General features: G+C 39.0%; 1 protein-coding gene across 1 annotated transcript in view; it reads right to left on the reverse strand.

Annotated features, from left to right (window-relative positions):
• The window catches only part of Sec24CD (Secretory 24CD), a 203,717-nt gene that overhangs the window by 75,441 nt on the left and 110,948 nt on the right, over positions 1–17,328 (reverse strand). The window lies entirely within an intron of this gene.

Raw genomic sequence — 17,328 nt, forward strand, 5'->3', positions numbered from 1 at the left:
TTAAAAGGAAAACTCTTCACTTCAAGACCTCAAAGCCACATGGAAATGCATGCTCAGTTTGTGCAGCTCTCCAGTGAAATTCACAAAGACCTGTGCCGCAAAGTTGACAGATACATGCGTACCCGTCTCGAAGAGGTTATCCGCCGAAGTGGAGGCCAAAGTGAATATGTGATACAGTGAAATATATTTCCAGGGTCCAAGCTGCCTGTGTCTGAAATTTCATTAGTGTTCTCTGAAAAATAAGGTTGTTATTCTAAAATTAAATGTGTCAACTATTCGTGCGCCACCCTGTACATTTCCGTTCATGTTGTGTGTCGTGGATCAGCTGTTTGTACTCGTAACATTTGGCACCAATGTCTGACTTCCAGTTAACTGTCAAGTCGAAATTCATAAAAACAGAACTATAGCTATGATGATATTGAGTGAGGTTAAGTGGAGAGGAAAGAAGAAGTTGCAGAAGCGATACATGCTTTATTGGAGTGGAGGGCATAAAGGAAAGAACACAGTGAGGTTGATAACCAATAAGATCTTCAATGAATATACCGATAAAGTGAACTACATAAGTGATGGAAAAATAAAGTTAAGGACAGAGAATGGAGTACAGGATTTCATCCAAATGTATGCACCCCAGATAGATAGATTTATTTATCATCAACAACAGATTATTTACCCACTTATAGATGATTCAATAAAACATATGCAACAAATAAACCTTAAATATAAACAAATCTCCTAAAATAATTATATCATGTTTAAACTAAATCTAGAGACATTTATATACACATATTTATACAGAAAGGACCTTATGTTCTGTACTGTAGGTTGTTAGGGCATGCCTAATTTTAGAGGGTGGTCAGTGAAAAAGGTCCACCGATTCACCCACCTCATACAGTGATTTTAGTGCAATCAGCAGCCATGAGTTTGCCCAAGCCATAGTTCTCATTTTAGGCAGATAGAAAATATACCTTTGCTCAGTATTGTGGTGAGGAACATACAATGGAATCAACTCCAACAATGTTGAGCAACCCATTCTATTTGTCAGACACTTATAAAGGAAGAGGACACTGGCATATCTGCAGCATGAGTGCAATGTCCTCATACAGTCTAAAAAAAAAAAAAAAAAAAAAAAGAGAGAGAGAGAGAGAGAGAGAGAGAGAAACACCCAAACCTTTGTAGCTGATTCATCTCATGAATCTTATTTGGACTCTTTCCAAGTTTTGTATGAAATACTGTTGAGTAGGTAGCCACACTCTGCAACAGTATTCTAACGATGGCCTGATTAAGAGTGTAAAACAAAGTTATCAGAGTTTTAGGAGAGTTTCTTTTCAGAAAACCAAGTAATTAAAACCCTTTGATAGAATTCTCGTCTAAATGTTTCTTGAAAGAAAGATTGTAACAGTTTGAAAGTGTCACACAAACTATTTGAAAATTGCATAAATGGTAAAGGTAATTTACTGATTCGAACTTCTAAGAAAAAGTAATTGGATTGCAAGCTGAAGTATTCAAATCAAGAAGTCATTTTGACACCAGTTACTTAGGAGGGTTAAGTCAGACTGGAGCAACTTAACAGTCCAACTCACTATTTACCACCTCAATAATCTTCAGATTGTCAGCATAGAGATGATGATGACAATTGATGATGATGATGATGATGATGATTGTTATTTAAAGGGGCCTAACATCTGGGCCATCGGCCACGAATGGTACGAAATGAGACGAAATGCACTGACAATTTAGAAGTCCAAAATTCATACACAGACCAGAAATAAAATGTGATGATGAAGAATGAATTGATAAATATGAATTTAAAACAATCAGTGGAAACGACCCGCAATGCCTCACAGAAACTATATTACTGACCAACTGACCAAGGAACTGCTTCCAAAGCACAATCCTGAATCGATGATGTTTGCTGTCTAAAGGGGTTCAAAATCCAGATCAATGGTGCCTCATAATGGTACTTATTGCTAGTAAAGTAGAACCATGGTATTTCTCAAGTTCCAGTACTAATCAAAAGTAGCATAAACTCACGGTGTTCCAAACATTATGATGCTACTCACAAGTATTGTACATCGCACAGGTAATGCAGACCTATAGAGTTTCTCACATAATGGCGCCGCAAACCCATGGTGCACCTCACATAGGTGTACTAATCACAGGGACTCTTTCTACCCGTGGTGTTCCTCACATAGTGGGTACATATCACAGGCAATGCTGACCCACGGTGTCACTCATATAGTGGTACTAATCAAAGGCAACGGCCAGACCCATGGTGTTTCTCATATAATTGTATATATCACAGGCAACGCAAGCCCGTGATGTTCCTCACATAGTGGGTACATATCACAGGTACTGGAAACCCACAGTGAACTGCTCTCTGCTGCTACTAATCGCAAACGTATTATGTACCTAACATAGTGGTACTACTCGCAAGTAAAGGCAACGCATGGTGTTCTCTGCGTGATGGTACTAATCAAAAGTAGTTTTCTGGTTCTTATTCAATCATCCCTTGGTCGCCTCTTTTAGTCACCTCTTACAACAGACAGGGGATACCGTTGGTGTATTCTTCGTCTGCGTCCCCCACCCACAGGGGTAGAGAGACAGAGAAAAAAGAAGGGATCCGTCACTTCGAAAAATGAAATAACGGATGAAGAAAGGCAAGGGCCACAAAGGGTGTGAAAATGAAAAACTCCCCAGGCCTTGAATGTTCTAATACCGTCGGAGTTGGAAAAGAACAAAAGTTGACCAAGGGAGGTTGGACAGGATAGATGAAAGTGAGGAGCCTGGTACAAGTAAGTGGAAGCAATGCCAGGACTCTGCTAAGGGCCCCGTGGTCGCCAACCCACCCCTGCGGCCCCTTTTAGTCGCCTCTTATGACAGGCTGGAGATACCATGGGTATATTATTCGTTTGCGTCCCCCACCCACAGGCGGTTCAGCATAGAGAAGACAATTACTATGTTGTATAAATGTTGTTATATAATTTATGAATATGTTATAAATTAGGACCCATTAAAGAGTATTGGGGGACGCTGGAAGTAGGGTGGTAAGCTTTGACAATAACACCATCAGATTTTAGTACGCAAAAACTGTTAGTGAGATAGCTTCTAATCCACTCCAAAACACTTCTTCCTATCCTGTATGCTGACAATTTGATGACCAGAGAATCATGTTGAACTGAATCAAAGGTTTTGGAGAAATCCGTATAAACAGCACCCACTTGTTGCCTCCTATCCAGGGATTCTAAAATGAATTGATATATACTACTATATCAAACACGGTAGTGTGTTTCTGTATGAAACCATGCTGAGCTACGTTAATATACTGTGAAACTGAACTGTACAATCTGCTATACATGATCTTCTCTGTCACCTTTGAAATCAGAGACAATAACGCAACAGGCCTATAGTTATCAAACACCATTTTGTCTCCTTTCTTGAACAGTGGTATGACGTAACCTTTCTTCCACTCACACGGAAAATACCTGAAGAGAATGATATATTCATTATGATGCTAAGTGGCCTACCTACCTCAGATGCACATTCTTTCTAAAGAATTTCAGATATGTCATCTGGACCAAATGATTTGGAGGTATCCAAAGAAGCAAGAATTGGTCACAACTGAGGCCAGGCCCATATCACACACGTATGAAGTGGACAGATTACACTCTGTAGTAGGTGAATGAAACTTTTAAAACATATCTGAAAAACTGTCCCAAGATACTCCTTTTGTCCTGTAATTCTTTCCTGGCCTGAAATATTTTGGATGGCAGGCATGATGACCTCACTTTATTTTTCACAAAATTCCAAGATTTCTGTACTTTTTGACCTGAAGATGCTTAAATTCACTGGAAATGGTAACAAAATGCACGTAATCACTACTTTGTCCCTTTTTTGAAACTTCCTTCTTGCCCTCTCCTTTTCTTTCAATTTATCTATTACTTCCATCTCATATGAAGCGTGCTAACTATCCAGGACAGTAGTGTCTTTTATTACAAAATGGAGGAGGTCGTAAAAAAAAAAAATGAACACTTCGATGGAGGAGGAATCTTCAATTAAATTCCAAGGACACAATGAAAGGAGATCTCTCATTTGAGGAAAATGAACTGGCCTTAGCCCTCGCGAACATCCAATTTCTTTGAAATCATTTAAGAAAAGGCTAGTAAAACAACAGATAAGAAATTTGCCACCTGGGCGACTGCCCTAAATGCAGATCAGTGTTGATTGATTGACTGATAACATTTAACTTCCACTGCAGTACGGGGCGCATAGCTCACGGTAGAGATAAAGCAAATTGTACAGCTGGATGGACGGATGTATTTACCTTTTCTGTCTCAAAGCAGTCCAAAGTTGGCTTAATATTGTTCTTTCGTTTCTTGTTGGAAAGAGAGACATTTGCTTGAGTGTGAATATACTGTTGATTTCAAGAAGTAAGGCGACTTTTGCACATCTCTATTTTATAACAGGATCAGGATTCCAAGCCAAACGTCTGATGTTAAAGTCTCCGCAAACTACAAAAGTATCCTGTGGGTTTAGAACAGCTGTGACACTGGCCAGAGTAGCTCGTCAATTACTCATCCTAGCAGTCACTTTATCCGGTGGCATGTAGCAGCACAGTACAAATACAGACCTTCCTGGTCTAGTCGCCCGCTAAACCTGGCTGGGAAACTGGCCCTAGAGCAGATTTCACAGCAACCATAATCCCTCTTCCTTTCACTTTGCTACTATGAACCTCATGTCTGTCTTGATGAAACACACAGCAATCAGTAGACAACAGTTCATTATTACCAAAAGAACCAACTTTCTACTTCAGAAATATAATCTTGTCTGGAATCACTGAAAGAATTACACATGCTCCCTACATTGTGCTTGAAGAAACTCATCCTGCTGTCATGTTGGGATCCTGGGTTCAGATGTACATCACCAGACAAAGCCAACAGAAGCACACAAATTGCTGGACAAGATATCTTCGGGCTAGAGTTAGTTTCTTGTTTTCTCGTGGACTGGTCGCCTGGTTGTGACGTCACTAGATACCTAGTTCCATTTAAAGCCAGCATGAGGGATGAAATAAGAAGCTCTGAGCCGTTCACTAGACCATTTTCCCAAAGTTTTTGATTTTTGCGTCAAATTTCAGCACACCATCATCCCAGAGGAAAACACAAGCGAACGTGAGACAACATTTGAACACTACTAAAAGACTAAAGACACAGAGCGATAAAGACACTCGACTACACACGGTTGCCATTTCACGGATTGTCTTGGACTTAAATAAAGCCTCTGACTGTGTAGAAAGAGACATATTACTTGCTAAACTCAAGGCGATGAAATTTTCTTACAGCACTTTATTCTGGGTACAAACCTATCTTAGTGGCCATTAGCAGCGTGTATCAATGGGAAATGATGATGGTGCTGCTTGTTGTTTAAAGGGGCCTAACATCTAGGTCATTGGCCCCAATGGGAAACGATGGATGCAAGAATGGATGCAAATATGATATGGACAAATTCCTGGAGATACTGGAGAGAGAAATAAAGGATGTGGAAGTGACTGTCATGGGAGACTTAAATGAAATGGAGGGATGCGACAGAAAAGGAATGAGCATTAATTGGACCTTTTGGATATGGAAAAAAAGAAATGAAGAGGGAGAGAAGTTGTTGGATGTTAGTTAGAGAAATGGGTTAAGTGTGGGCAATACATGGTTCAGGAAGAAGAACAGTAGAACTATTACAAGATATGGATGGGGAAATAACAACAACGGCAGTAACTGATTACTTCTTCATGGAAAGAGCAATTTGTAGACTATTGTTACATGTAACAATCTAGCCAGAAGCAGCAGAGTAGTGGTGGCAAAAATAAAAGTAGGAAAAATCGTGGAAAGAAATGACAAGGAAATTAAAGAAAAATTCTAATATAAACTGAAACAACACATGCCCAGAACTGAGATGGAGAGTGAATATGTGGAATGGGATATGTTCAAGAGGGCATCTGTAAGCTGTTCTGAGTGTGCTTGTGGGAGAATTCCTGAAAGAGAGAAAAATAAAGACCCCATGGTGGAATGAGAAGGTAAAGGAAGCAGTGAAAAATAAGGCATGATAGTTATGGAATATGGATAAAATGGAAGAAAGTAGAAGAAAACTTCAGGAAATGAAAAGAAGGTGCAAGAAAGCAGTAAGTGAAGAAAAGCTGGGAAGGGTTTACATAAATGTTGGAAAAGGATGCTATACAGACTTGTAAGAAGGAAGAGAAAAGAAAGAGTTTACAAAAAAGCACGTGTAAAGGGAAAAACAGAGAGATAATAACACAATCAGAGGAGATAAGGAAAAGATGGAAGGATTACTTTGATGAACTCCTGAATATGAGAAGGGGTGTAGATGAGATGACACATGTAGAGTGTTAGGAGACAGTATCCAAGAGTAAAATCACAATGGAAGAGGTGGGAACTGCTGTCAAATGAATGAAAGTGGGTAAAGTAGCAGCAATGGATGAATTGTGTGCGGATATGATAAAAGCAGCAGGACCTGTTGGTCTATGATGGCTGTATAGGCTATTTAGATGTTCTTTTTTTTTTTTTTTTTTCAAGCTGCTTTACGTCGCACCGACACAGATAGGTCTTATGGCGACGATGGGACAGGAAAGGACTAGGAATAGGAAGGAAGCGGCCGTGGCCTTATTTAAGGTACAGCCCCAGCATTTGCCTGGTGTGAAAATGGGAAACCACGGAAAACCATCTTCAGTGCTGCCGACAGTGGGGTTCGAACCCACTATCTCCCAAATATTGGATACTGGCCGCACTTCAACGACTGTAGCTATCCATCATAATCTATGTTCTGTAGCTATCCAGCTCTGTATTTAGATGTATTTGGAAAGAAAAGCCAGTACCAAATGACAGGAGTAAACGAGGAATTGATACCTATATTTAAGAAAGGGGACAAAAAGATATAATTATTGAGGAATCACACTCGTATCTCAGGTGGCAAAAATATTTGAAAGGGTACTAGAAAAAGGAATGAAAATAAAGGTGGAAGGGCAATACAGAAAAGCAATATGGCTATCAAAATGGAAGATCAACACTATACCTCATATTCAGTGTGAGGCAGTTAATGGAAAAATATTGGGAATACGGAAGAGATATGGCGAGGCCATTCCTTGATTTAGAAAAGGCTTATGATAGCGTACCCAGAGCAAAGGTATGGAAAGTCATGCATCAGAAAGGATATGGAAAACAAAGTAGAGTGCATGCAAGAAATGTACAAAAGTTATTGCAGAGTGTCCAGACACGTGTGGGGAGGAAAGAGTGGTTTTGGAATTAAAATGGACTGCAACAAGGAAATGTGGAAAAGAGTACGACAATGATGTTGACTAGAGGAGAAAGGGAAGGGAAAGGAATTATACAAATAAAGGGATAAGACCTTGAAATTGTGGAGAGCTTCACGTACTTGGGAAGCAAACTGATGCAGGATGAACATGGAGACCAGTAAAAGGATTCAACACAGAAATGAACTTATCAGAGTGTGAGAAACCTGGTGTGGAACAGTGGAACCTCTATTATCCGTTCCTGAAAACTACGTTTCCCAGATTATTCATTCAAATTACATGATCCTGCGAGCATACTAATTATCGTGTTTTAAAATTCCTGCATTATTCATTCCTCAAAGAGACACGATTTATCACATCAACTGTCCAGAAATTTCAGTCCCATCAACGCTAAATTCTCAATCAAGCATTTTTGAAGAAACAATATAACACGAAAGAACGGCTAATACATACCTATGGATCTTGGCGTTAGCATCCCATCATTGCAGTGATTATATAGAGCAACTACTGTACTGGGAAAGCAATTGGTGATGAATGTGCATAAAGGACCATCTTAGGATCGCATTCGGCTGGTATTATTTAGAAAAACCCTAGAAATCATAAAGCAAAGAGTAGCTGCAACAACTGGAAGGAGACAGAACACATTTTGACAGCTCTACTGAAAGACTGAACAAGTTTCGTAAAATGTTCGTAGTTGTAAAACATCTGCATTATATCCAAGGGTTAGATGTTTTAGACTTTTTGTGATTGTACCGCCGAACAGGTTTTCGGCACTTCTTTCAATGCACTGGGCTGTCAAACAGAAACTGAATTGGCTCCTTCCTAACATACATTTAGTATTTTAATATGATCAGATACGTTTATGTTCTCACGACCAGAACAGATGTTGCACCTTATATATGGGAGGTCATGGGATTGCCTATTACCGTTTTGGTCCTAATATAAAACTGGAGATTTTAAGTTAATATGGCCTTATAAAAACCAAAGTCGTTTTATATCTCCAGAGTAACAAGTAAAAAGTTGGTATAATTTCCCACTCGTACTGGCTTGTGCAACGAGTGTGTCAGCGCACTTTCCAGCTGAGCTCAAGGTCATGAATAAACCAAAACTTCTGGAGTTATGACCTTTCTTTTTTCTTTCCAATTTGCTTGTGATTAGTGATGAGAACTTTTGAGCATCGATACCTACATTCAAAACCATATTCTCAAATTCAGCATGACCTTTAAAAGTCGATGTAGGCCTAATTTATGCGGTACAAGATTTCCAGAAACTTACTGCAAACGGCACAGCGATGACCAAATTACAAAGGAAGATAAATACTGCATAAGAAGAGATTTCACCATGATGTTGGATGCATTTTTATCGGATGTCCTTTTTTTTATTTTATTAGATTAGAGAATTAAAAACTACCTGTGATCAATTGTTTGGCTTGGCATTATTTATTAGATATTTTTCGATAGGCTAGGCTGATCAAAGTTGCTGACCTGAAATAAGTTTTCATGGGAAACTGATGAAGTGAATGTAAAGTCTTGAGAGATTTTTAACTCGTATAATTAATGCTTGAAGCCGACCCCGCAGTTCAGCTTGCCTGCCTCTCACCCGGAGGCCCCAGGTTCGATTTACAGCCAAGTCAGGCATTTTTTACCTGAGGGCTGGTTCTAGGCCCACTTAGTGTACGTGGTTACCATTAATTGAGGAGCTATCCAGTGGCGAAATGGTGAACCCGGTCTAGAGAGCCAGGAATAAATGCTGAGAGAATTCGTCACACTGACCATGTATCACCTCGTAATCTGCAGGCCTCCAAGGTAGAGCAGCGGTTGCTTAGTAGGCCAAGGTCTATTAGGGCTGTAGTTTGGTTTGGTTTGGTTTAGTTTAGTTTAGGAGTGTCTGTAAGATTATAATAATTTAATTATTGTGATGTTTAGCCTCATTGTTGATGGTTTACATTAATTCCTGGATTTTGTGTTTTTCTGTATTGTACATTTTTTTTTTTCTGTGGTACCTCCAAAAATGGAGAATCAAGGTACCACTGTACCAATGAAGTGTAAAGAGGATGTACTTCTCCCCATGCCCAATACCGACATATGCAGTGGAGACTTGGACACTGACAAAAGGACAGGAGAATAAAATATAGGCCAGTGAAATGAAATTTTTAAGATGTATGAGAGGAAAGACAAGAAAGGACAGAGTAAGATATGAGTACACCACGAAAGAAATTGGAGTGGAAAGGCTTTACCACACAATGGAGAGGGATAACTCAGATGGTTTGGACATGGTAAGAGGATGGAAGAGGGAAGGATGCTGAAGTGGATGATGGAGACCCAGATTAAAACATAGGGGGCAAGAGTGAGACCCAAACTATGGGGGTCAAAAATGATCAAGAATAGTATAATTAGAAGAAACCTGGACTGGAACAGTTAAGGGGGAAAGGGTGCTGGATGGTGGTTGGATAGAGAAAGATGGAAAGGTGTCAAACATTCCACCCTGGTGGGAGCTGGACGAAGGAAATGGATGATGATGATGATTGGGTTACAACCTGAAGAAGGGTAATAACTCCAATACTTCCACGTAAGCATGGATAAATTAATGCTTAAAGATACTCGGGATTGTCATTATAGGCATTCACTTGCTGACAAGTATAATGACAACTCCCGAGTGTCTTCCAGGTACCTTACAGGTTTTATAACAGTTGCACCTTCACTGACATAAGGGATTTACATTATCTTCATGGAGTGAGCTTCTTATAGGTACAGGCAGTCGGGTTCATCCAGAGTGCTGTAGCAGGAGATCTGGCCTGACTAAGACTTGCTTTATTAATACGAGGAAGATGTGGGACACCCCTTCTACATTTATTTATTTATTTATTTATTTATTTAATTATTTATTTATTTATTTATTTATTTATTTATTTATTTATTTATTTATTTATTTAGTGTATGGCTTTTAGTGCCAGGAGTGCTGGAGCACATGTTCGGCTTGCTCGGTGAAGATCTTTCTATTTGACACCCACAGGCAACCTGCGTGTCTGGGTGTGAGTTGAAGATGACTATGATGATGATGTAGAGAGAAGGTGAAACCTAGTGTTGGCAGACAGCCTATTCCTGTCGACTAAAATTAAAAGGTCTGCTCAAGGCTTAATATCTCCACCTGATGGATAAATCATCATCAACAGCTCATATGCCCTCACTCCCAATGAACAGTGTGGGGAGATTTGGAATTGAATCCACGCTTTTGGAACACAATCTAGGGATTAGAAATTGTATACCACTACTGCTCCTACCCTGCACAACATTCTGAAAGTGAATTTTATTTTCCATCAATAGGACTTGAACCGGCTGGCCATGGTGTCAGATCATAGAGACTTGATGCCTTAATGATCACGGCCAGCAGGCGGACAAATTCTTCTGCAAAAGTTTGTCATACTAAAGGACTGGTTACCTCTTCCATAGAGTTCACCATAATGAAGGAGGACTCCTCTGAGGACATCTCTGTAAAGCTGACAAGGGTCCCTTACTACCAGCCAGGTTAATCCAACCAAGGTTAACCCTCTTAGTGCCAGGCCTGAAATGCATACCCATGCAAAAAATGCCAAGCATATTTAATGCCATTTACTTACTTATACTAACATATTCGTAGGAATTGAACCATTGACCATAGCATACTGAAATTTGCTCTGATTCCAACCAATATATTGGTACACGTCCTACAGTTTATATAAAAATCCTAAACTTAAATATAAATATATAAATCTGAATTTTTATAAGCAGTTACAATTAAAAAATAATAAAATCCAAATTCTGCAAGCATTTTCTAAAAAGTATTTTTGAAATTTGAATAAAAGTTATACAGTGACACCACACACAACACTATCCATAATAAAGAAAGAAAACAAGAAATAAATCAATCTGTTTCTTAAAAAAAAAATTTGTTGGCACATGCGTATTTCTTAGATTTTCTTATGAAAAGTGTGAATTTTTTCTTGTTAATAATCACACTTATTTTGAAATAATCTCACTTATATCCAAGTCGCAATATACAAAACTAAAAAATATTACTCCCCTACTCTACTGTTTCAAAACTGTGCGTAAATTAAAAACAATTTAATTTGAATAAAAAATTATACAGTTTGATTCACAGATATTAAAATTAATTTTTACAAAACAGTATACATATTGATCACATATTGAAAATGGTAACATTCATGGAAACACAACTCTCTACCAATAATTAAATGTATATCACCCCATAATCTCATGTTTACCTCAAACAGATGTGCTTCGGAAAACATGGACCACGCAGACCTTTTTCACATTTTGTGCAAATGGTGTGGGATCGCTTTCGTTTTTTACCCTTTTCTTTGCTGGTCTTGCTACATACACAGCATTCTCTTTCCTTGTTACCTTCCAATTTTTTTAAAGAAACATCAGCTGAAATAAAACTGAAAGAGTCTGACGTACCTGGCATGTTGTGAGAGTCAAATGCATTGAGAGCAGGCTACGATGGTTCTACAAAGTCGCTAACAACACTTTCACTTGCTAATTCGGTATCCAAATCACTTTCTGCTCATTCACACATTGATGGTTATGAATTTCATGTTTTTGGTCCGTATTGAACTGAGAATAATATATAAGTAATAATAATAACAACGTAAACGTTTCCACCTTTTCAATACTACAATATATCTACGGAACTAGCCACTAGAGGTCAGGCAAAGGCTAAAACTGCATACGTACCATGATAAAACTTCGACAACCGATAGATCAGATCAACTTGACGATTTTGTGGGAATCTGTGATCCGATAGATCGGGTCTTTGCGCTAAGCGGGTTGGAAAAAAAAGCTATTCCTATATTTCTCCCCATCTGTCCAAATTTGAAACTGTTTGTTATGCACGTACAATGACTGGCAGATGAAGTTTGTAGAAAACGGTGAGGTGAATTTGAGATATGACAATTAATTACAGTAGATACCTGATTATCCAAACCTTAGTTATCAGGATCCTCAATTATCCAGATGTGAAGAGTCCCTGTTTTTTTTTTTTTTTTTTTTTTTTACAATGTTGATAAATTATGTAAGTTTTGAGTCTTCATAACTGTACATAAGTATTTTATATATTGTACGTATGTTTATTTTATTACTCTTCATTTGCATCTATCTAAAAATTTTAACATTTTGAATTTATCATTTTTCATAAATGTTTCATATACTGTACTGTACCCACTGTATGCTTATTTTATTACAAATATTCTGAATTCAATGAACCTGTATTTTTGTTGATCTGTACCAATTAGTCTGGATAATCAAGTTCCTACTTATGCGAAAGAAATTCAAGATTGCCCCAATCACAGAGAAAATGTGTAAATCACATCTTTACATTTTGTATTGAAAAGGTGGACCCAAATAACACATTAATTTACTCTGTTGTAATCACAGTTCAATACGGATCTATCATTATGAAACTTATTTCATTTAATTATGGGCATGTACTCCGTAGCAGTTAAACCTCAGTTGCAAAGACTGCCTTTGAACTGAACGTGGAGGGTCGCCGACCTCAAGGGCGACCTCATATACGCTGGCTGCATAGGGTGAGAGATGACATGCGGCTCACTAAAGTCAGCCCTCAGGATGCTATGGATCGACTGAAATGGAGGAAACATTGCAAGAAGGCAGACCCCACATAAATGGGAAAATGCAAAGAAGATGATGAATCAAGTTCCTACTTAATGTCAATATGCCGAAAACGATAGTATAAAACAAAACAGGAAAAGAAAAAGACGAGAGAACATCTAACAGGTAAATTGAAACCAACGATGAAGTCATGTTACTAACCAACCTCAAACAGAGAACAGTTCTTATCTTGCTATAAGATTATCAGCGCTGAGTTTTGAAAGTCAGATTGCCAAACAACAAACATTCCTAAACCCATTTCTCAAATGTAAGTGTAACTGGCCATAAAAGAAAGCCATACTTCTACAGAAGAGAATAATAATAATAATAATAATAATAATAATAATAATAATAATAATAATAATAATAATAATAATAATAACAATAACAATAACAATAATAATAATAATAATAATAATAATAATAAATATTAACAATAACAACAACAGTAATAATATTATTAATTTTACGTCCCACCAACTACTTTGACGGTTTTTAGAGATGTCAATGTGCCGGAATTTTGTCCCGTGGGAGTTCTCTGACATGCTGGTAAATCTATTGACATGAGGCTGATGTATTTGAACACCTTCAAATACCACCGGACTGAGCCCAGATTAAACCTGGCAAGTTGGGTTCAGAATATTAAGAACAAGAGTTTATGAAGATCATGTAACTCTTCCCAAGGAGTAATAAACCTCAGTGAAAAATAATCTTTGTTGATCACTTCTTGTACACAAAAACAGATTAGTAGGGCATTTTTAATGTTAAAAAACTGCAAAACATATATTTTAGGGGGAAGAGTAAAGAAAAGGCTAGGAAGGTGGAGGGAGGGGGTGGGGATGTAAGGAGCAGATTTAAGGATTAAAATTTACTTTTTTCTTCTTCCAGGCCTTATTACTTGCTAGTCGACACTATAATTGAATTTGGCCCAGTTTAACAGCCAGTTACCCTTTGTGACGCCAACTCTACAGTATTTGGAGGAATGGATTCAATATTGTATGTTTCTATAGTGGTTGGATGAGAGGTGCATTCTGCATATTAAGATGAGAACGATCGCTCAGTCCTTAAGCCAGTGAAATTAACCAGATATGGCTAAAATCACCAGCTTAAGTGGAACTGATTCCGTCCCGGAACCCTCAGAACCACAGGCCGCTGCACTAACCATTCCAGCAAAGAATCAGACCCATAAAAATTGATCTTTCAGTAGTTATTGAGAGCAAAAGAAACTGCGAAAATACTACCCGAAAGTTATAAATAAAAGTATGTAACCAAGTCCTAACATACATCAGTTCAGTGTTTCTTAACTGGGGTTGCGTGTGATATAGATGTTGATTCCCACAGGGAATCTGAAATATTTGTCCTGAATGAGTAAATTTATAATACCAATATAAATGGTCTGTTATTGGACATTATAAATTTTCCAGCTAACTCATTTCGCCCCCGTGTGCTAGGGTGGGCTCATCAGTTGGTACCTAGCACACCTACCAATACGCTGGCTAGTGCATACCATGGAGGCCACTGCGTAGGCTAACTGGAGCCACCGGCAGTGCCAATGCACTAAGAGACCTTGTCTCATCACTAAAAATTGATGCCTGCTTGGCCATCAGATGATATAGATGTTGATTCCCATAGGGAATCTGAAATATTTGTCCTGAATGAGTAAATTTATAATACCAATATAAATGGTCCGTTATTGGACGTTATAAATTTTCCAGCTAACTCATTCTTGGTTGCCAGCGTTTCGCCCTCGTGTGCTAGGGTGGGCTCATCAGTTGGTACCTAGCACACCTACCAATACGCTGGCTAGTGCATACCGTGGAGGCCACTGTGTAGGCTAACTGGAGCCACCGGCAGTGCCAATGCACTAAGAGACCTTGTCTCATCACTAAAAATTGATGCCTGCTTGGCCATCAGATGATATAGATGTTGATTCCCATAGGGAATCTGAAATATTTGTCCTGAATGAGTAAATTTATAATACCAATATAAATGGTCCGTTATTGGGCATAATAAATTTTCCAGCTAACTCATTCTTGGTTGCCAGCATTGGCACTGCCAGTGGCTTCAGTTAGCCTACGCAGTGGACTCCACGGTATGCACTAGCCAGCGTATTGGTAGGTGTGCTAGGTACCAACTGATGAGCCCACTCTAGCACACGAGGGCGAAACGCTGGCAACCAAGAATGAGTTAGCTGGAAAATTTATAATGTCCAATAACGGACCATTTATATTGGTATTATAAATTTATTCATTCAGGACAAATATTTCAGATTCCCTATGGGAATCAACATCTATATCATCTGATGGCCAAGCAGGCATCAATTTTTAGTGATGAGACAAGGTCTCTTAGTGCATTGGCACTGCCGGTGGCTCCAGTTAGCCTACGCAGTGGCCTCCACGGTATGCACTAGCCAGCGTATTGGTAGGTGTGCTAGGTACCAACTGATGAGCCCACCCTAGCACACGAGGGCGAAACGCTGGCAACCAAGAATGAGTTAGCCGGAAAATTTATAATGTCCAATAACGGACCATTTATATTGGGGTTGCGTGAATCGCTGTGGGTACTTGGTACTTTTGCCTATGATACTGCTAATAATACAGGTATATAAGATAAGATTGCCAAAAACTCATTCAAAAATTACTTTGCAATTCTACAGAAGTACTTTCTAACTATAGATATGAAGGTCGATCAAATATAAAAGGGATTTCTGTTCCTGAACATCAACACTTGGTAGGATTGGCCCCGAGCTTCTGCTATGCTTAGGCAGGACTGTTAGGAGTAGGGAGAGTGTACTGTTAGATATTTCCTGCCGTTTCGTTAGTAACGCTCAGGATGTCGAAGCAACAGGTGCACCCCTCCGCTCTGCAATGCATAATTATAAAATTTCTTGCTCGTGAAGGAGTTACAATGGCAGAAATTTACCATAGATTGACTGCACAGTTTGGCGATCAAACATTGTCAAGAATGCGTTTGCCTAGTATAAAGAGTTCTAGGAAGGACGAGAACGTATGGAAAATCAGCAACACGATCGCTGTCTTCGGACCAGCATTACAGACAAAAACATTTGTGCGATTGAAGACATCATCGACGACGATCGACAGTATCAGAAATTGCAGAACAGGTCGGAATCAGTTATGGGAGCTGTCAAGCAATCATCGCAAATGACCTACAGTTCTGTAAAGTGTGTTCCAGATGGGTCCCTCGCCTTTTGACCAAAGGTCTGTCAGATGCTTACAGCAAGGTATGCAGAAGGTGATGCATTTTTGAGTCGGATCGTCACCTGCTACAAAACATGGGTCCACCACTACACTCCTGAATCCAAACAAGCCAGTAAAGAGTGGTGAAGGAAAGGGGAGGCAGCACCAGTGAAAGGCAAGACTCAACTATCAGCTGGCAAGGTTCTTACAACCGTTTCTTTTCGACTGGTGAGGCATTTTGCCGATTGATTTTTTGCATGAGCGATGCACAATCAATCCTGCTTACTACTACGAGCTGTTGGACAAGAAGAGGGTTGCATATCGCTGCAAAAGATGAGACCAACCGATTCGACAGGTCATCCTCCTCCATGAGGATGCACGGCCCCATACTGCAGCTCTAACTGACTCCAAGCTACTGGAAATGCACTGGACTACACTTGATCATCCTCCTTACAGCCCGGACTTATTGCTCTGAGATTTCCATTTGTCTGGACCGCTTAAAGAAGCTCTAGGAGGGCAACGATTTCAAGATGACGAGAGTGTGGGAGACTTTGTGCGCAACTGACTAGTGACAAGACCCTGTTCTTTTTACAATGAGGGTATCAAAAAGCTGTCCATACGCTAGGACAAAGGCATTTCCAAAGCAGGAAACTAAGTGGAAAAATAAATTGTAATTGATGAATATTGAATTTTCACGACCGCATTGTAATCGAAACAGACTTTCAACCTATTAGGTCGTGTTACGTACATTTAGTACATGTTGAAGAGATGTTAAGTACAGAACAAAAATGGCCAACCGGACACCAGTGTGATCCGAACCCACAACCTCCCGATTTCGTGTTGGTTGCTCTACCAATTGAGCTATGGTGCCTAGGCCATCTTTGTTCTGTTGGAAAGGATCTAAGCTTTTTCAATAAATGAATTTAAATAAAAAATAAAATCCTGTTTATATCTGACCCCCCTCTCGTACAACAAAACCAGGCTCAGATGTCTCATTAAATCAACTTTTCACACCATACTTCATATTAATACCTAAATATTTAACAACCAAAGCTCTGAACTTACTTTTATACAGCTTATTGCTATTTATTTTATGTCGCACTGACACAGGTGTTATGGCTATGATGGGATATGAAAGATCTAGGATTGGAAAGGA

The sequence above is a fragment of the Anabrus simplex genome, chromosome 8 (assembly GCF_040414725.1).
Source record: "Anabrus simplex isolate iqAnaSimp1 chromosome 8, ASM4041472v1, whole genome shotgun sequence".
Lineage (NCBI taxonomy): Eukaryota > Metazoa > Arthropoda > Insecta > Orthoptera > Tettigoniidae > Anabrus > Anabrus simplex.